We start from the raw sequence: 4802 nt of genomic DNA, 5'->3' as shown, positions 1-4802 counted from the left end.
CCGGGTCTCTGGGTCCCCGGGGCTCTGGGTCTCTGGGTCTCTGGGTCTCTGGGCCTCTGGGAGCCTGGGTCTCTGGGTCTCTGGGTCTCTGGGTCTCTGGGTCCCTGGGTCCCTGGGGCTCTGGGGCTCTGGGGCTCTGGGTCTCTGGGGCCCTGGGTCTCTGGGTCTCTGGGACTCTGGGCCTCTGGGTCTCTGGGCCTCTGGGCCTCTGGGCCTCTGGGTCTCTGGGAGCCTGGGCCTCTGGTAGCCTGGGTCTCTGGGCCTCTGGTAGCCTGGGCCTCTGGTAGCCTGGGCCTCTGGGCCTCTGGGAGCCTGGGCCTCTGGGCCTCTGGGAGCCAAAAGGAAGCTCCGGAGCTTAGGCGGCGGAGAGGTTGTTTGAATAAGGCCCGTTCAGGGAACCAGGGCGTTGGGTTTAATTAGGCCCCGGAGGTAGGCCCCGGTGGTAAACTCCGGGGCAAGCCTTATCAGAGGCCCAGGATGAGGTGTTCTTAATGTATTGGCTGATAGGGAGCCCCGGAGGTAGGGGACCCTTGGTGAAATTCATGCCGGGTTAGGGGACCAGGGCGTTGGGGTGAATAAGCCCCTGGAGGTAGGCACCGGTGGTAAGCTCCGGGGCAAGCCTAATCAGAGGCCCAGGATGAGGGTGTAATGAACTGGACAACCATCCCACTTCCCATGTATTGTACAGCAATTGGGCAACCATCCCACTTTCAATATATTGTGCGGCGTTTTGTCTCCCAGGTCCACCAGTGGGCAGAATGAACTTTGAGATTTGACGGAGGGTCCTTCCAATACATTATACAGCAATTGGGCAACCATCCCACTTCCAATATATTATACAGCGATTGCGCAACCGTCCCACTTCCAATATATTGCGCGTCGTTTTGTCTCCCAGGTCCACCAGTGGGCAGGATGAACTTGCAATATATTATACAGCAATTGGGCAACCATCCCACTTCCAATATATTGTACAGCAATTGGGCAACCATCCCACTTCCAATATATTGTACAGCGATTGCTCAACCGTCCCACTTCCAATATATTGCGCGCCGTTTTGGCACCCAGGTCCACCAGTGGGCAGGATGAACTTGCAATATATTATACAGCAATTGGGCAACCATCCCACTTCCAATATATTGTACAGCGATTGCGCAACCGTCCCACTTCCAATATATTGCGCGCCGTTTTGGCTCCCAGGTCCACCAGTGGGCAGGATGAACTTGCAATATATTATACAGCAATTGGGCAACCATCCCACTTCCAATATATTTTAAGGTTCCAGGTCTACCAGTGGGCATCTTTTTTGACGGGGCAGGCTGATTGGTTTAGTCCGAGGGCGGGGGCTTAAGTGTGGGCCAGATAGGTTCGACCGGTGCGCCGGGTCCCTGGGGCTCTGGGTCTCTGGGTCTCTGGGTCCCTGGGTCCCTGGGTCCCTGGGGCTCTGGGGCTCTGGGTCTCTGGGTCCCTGGGTCCCTGGGTCCCTGGGTCCCTGGGGCTCTGGGTCTCTGGGTCCCTGGGACTCTGGGTCCCTGGGGCTCTGGGGCTCTGGGTCCCTGGGTCCCTGGGTCCCTGGGTCCCTGGGACTCTGGGGCTCTGGGGCTCTGGGGCTCTGGGGCTCTGGGTCCCTGGGGCTCTGGGTCTCTGGGTCCCTGGGTCCCTGGGTCCCTGGGGCTCTGGGTCCCTGGGACTCTGGGACTCTGGGACTCTGGGTCCCTGGGTCTCTGGGTCCCTGGGACTCTGGGTCCCTGGGACTCTGGGTCCCTGGGTCCTTGGGGCTCTGGGTCCCTGGGACTCTGGGGCTCTGGGGCTCTGGGGCTCTGGGTCTCTGGGTCCCTGGGGCTCTGGGGCTCTGGGGCTCTGGGTCTCTGGGTCCCTGGGACTCTGGGGCTCTGGGGCTCTGGGTCCCTGGGGCTCTGGGTCTCTGGGTCCCTGGGACTCTGGGTCTCTGGGTCCCTGGGACTCTGGGGCTCTGGGTCCATGGGGCTCTGGGTCCCTGTGGCTCTGGGGCTCTGGGGCTCTGGGGCTCTGGGACTCTGGGGCTCTGGGGCTCTGGGTCCCTGGGACTCTGGGTCCCTGGGACTCTGGGGCTCTGGGTCCCTGGGGCTCTGGGACTCTGGGGCTCTGGGACTCTGGGGCTCTGGGACTCTGGGGCTCTGGGGCTCTGGGTCCCTGGGTCCCTGGGCTCTGGGGCTCTGGGTCTCTGGGTCCCTGGGACTCTGGGGCTCTGGGTCCCTGGGGCTCTGGGTCTCTGGGTCCCTGGGACTCTGGGGCTCTGGGTCCCTGGGGCTCTGGGACTCTGGGGCTCTGGGTCTCTGGGTCTCTGGGGCTCTGGGTCTCTGAGGCTCTGGGGCTCTGGGTCCCTGGGTCCCTGGGGCTCTGGGGCTCTGGGTCCCTGGGACTCTGGGTCTCTGGGTCCCTGGGGCTCTGGGGCTCTGGGACTCTGGGGCTCTGGGGCTCTGGGTCCCTGGGGCTCTGGGGCTCTGGGTCCCTGGGACTCTGGGGCTCTGGGGCTCTGGGTCTCTGGGTCCCTGGGACTCTGGGGCTCTGGGACTCTGGGGCTCTGGGGCTCTGGGTCCCTGGGTCCCTGGGGCTCTGGGGCTCTGGGTCCCTGGGACTCTGGGGCTCTGGGTCCCTGGGGCTCTGGGTCTCTGGGTCTCTGGGTCCCTGGGACTCTGGGGCTCTGGTTCCCTGGGGCTCTGGGGCTCTGGGTCTCTGGGGCTCTGGGGCTCTGGGTCTCTGGGTCCCTGGGGCTCTGGGACTCTGGGTCCCTGGGACTCTGGGGCTCTGGGGCTCTGGGACTCTGGGGCACTGGGGCTCTGGGACTCTGGGGCTCTGGGGCTCTGGGGCTCTGGGTCTCTGGGTCCCTGGGGCTCTTGGGCTCTGGGGCTCTGGGACTCTGGGGCTCTGGGTCCCTGGGTCTCTGGGGCTCTGGGACTCTGGGACTCTGGGACTCTGGGGCTCTGGGGCTCTGGGGCTCTGGGTCCCTGGGGCTCTGGGTCTCTGGGTCCCTGGGGCTCTGGGTCTCTGGGTCCCTGGGGCTCTGGGTCTCTGGGTCCCTGGGACTCTTGGTCCCTGGGACTCTGGGGCTCTGGGGCTCTGGTGCTCTGGGACTCTGGGGCTCTGGGGCTCTGGGGCTCTGGGTCCCTGGGGCTCTGGGTCTCTGGGTCTCTGGGTCCCTGGGACTCTGGGTCCCTGGGACTCTGGGTCCCTGGGGCTCTGGGTCTCTTGGTCCCTGGGACTCTGGGTCCCTGGGACTCTGGGTCCCTGGGACTCTGGGACTCTGGGTCCCTGGGACTCTGGGGCTCTTGGGCTCTGGGGCTCTGGGGCTCTGGGTCTCTGGGTCCCTGGGGCTCTGGGACTCTGGGACTCTGGGACTCTGGGACTCTGCAGAGATCCAGAGGCTTATGGGAGTCTTAGCACCAGTGGTAGGCTCCGGGGCAAGCCTTATCACAGCCCAGCTCCCTTCTGGGAGCCTGGGGCTCTGGGTAAGATATAATTTGCAATTGTGATCCCAATTGCAATATATTTGACACAAGTCAAATATATGTGAATTGGGATCCCAATTGCAATATATTTGACTTGTGTCAAATATATGTGAATTGGGATCCCATTTGCAATATATTTGACTTGTGTCAAATATATGTGAATCGGGATCCCAATTGCAATATATTTGACTTGTGTCAAATATATGTGAATCGGGATCCCAATTGCAATATATTTGACACAAGTCAAATATATGTGAATTGGGATCCCAATTGCAATATATTTGACTTGTGTCAAATATATGTGAATTGGGATCCCAATTGTAATATATTTGACTTGTGTCAAATATATGTGAATTGGGATCCCAATTGCAATATATTTGACTTGTGTCAAATATATGTGAATTGGGATCCCAATTGTAATATATTTGACTTGTGTCAAATATATGTGAATTGGGATCCCATTTGCAATATATTTGACTTGTGTCAAATATATGTGAATTGGGATCCCAATTGCAATATATTTGACTTGTGTCAAATATATTGGAAGTGGGATGGTTGTCCAATTGCTGTCAAATATATTGGAAGTGGGATGGTTGTCCAATTGCAATATATTCTGATGGTGTCAAATATATTGGAAGTGGGATGGTTGTCCAGTTGCTGTCTAATATATTGGAAGTGGGATGGTTGTCCAATTGCAATATATTCTGATGGTGTCAAATATATTGGAAGTGGGATGGTTGTCCAGTTGCTGTCTAATATATTGGAAGTGGGATGGTTGTCCAGTTGCTGTCTAATATATTGGAAGTGGGATGGTTGTCCAATTGCAATATATTCTGATGGTGTCAAATATATTGGAAGTGGGATGGTTGTCCAGTTGCTGTCTAATATATTGGAAGTGGGATGGTTGTCCAGTTACTGTCTAATATATTGGAAGTGGGATGGTTGTCCAATTGCAATATATTCTGATGGTGTCAAATATATTGGAAGTGGGATGGTTGTCCAATTGCAATATATTCTGATGGTGTCAAATATATTGGAAGTGGGATGGTTGTCCAGTTGCTGTCTAATATATTGGAAGTGGGATGGTTGTCCAATTGCAATATATTCTGATGGTGTCAAATATATTGGAAGTGGGATGGTTGTCCAGTTGCTGTCTAATATATTGGAAATGGGATGGTTGTCCAGTTGCTGTCTAATATATTGGAAGTGGGATGGTTGTCCAATTGCAATATATTCTGATGGTGTCAAATATATTGGAAGTGGGATGGTTGTCCAGTTGCTGTCTAATATATTGAAAGTGGGATGGTTGTCCAGTTA

Source organism: Hoplias malabaricus, chromosome Y, assembly GCF_029633855.1.
Source record: "Hoplias malabaricus isolate fHopMal1 chromosome Y, fHopMal1.hap1, whole genome shotgun sequence".
NCBI lineage: Eukaryota > Metazoa > Chordata > Actinopteri > Characiformes > Erythrinidae > Hoplias > Hoplias malabaricus.
This window is presented reverse-complemented; position numbering follows the sequence as displayed.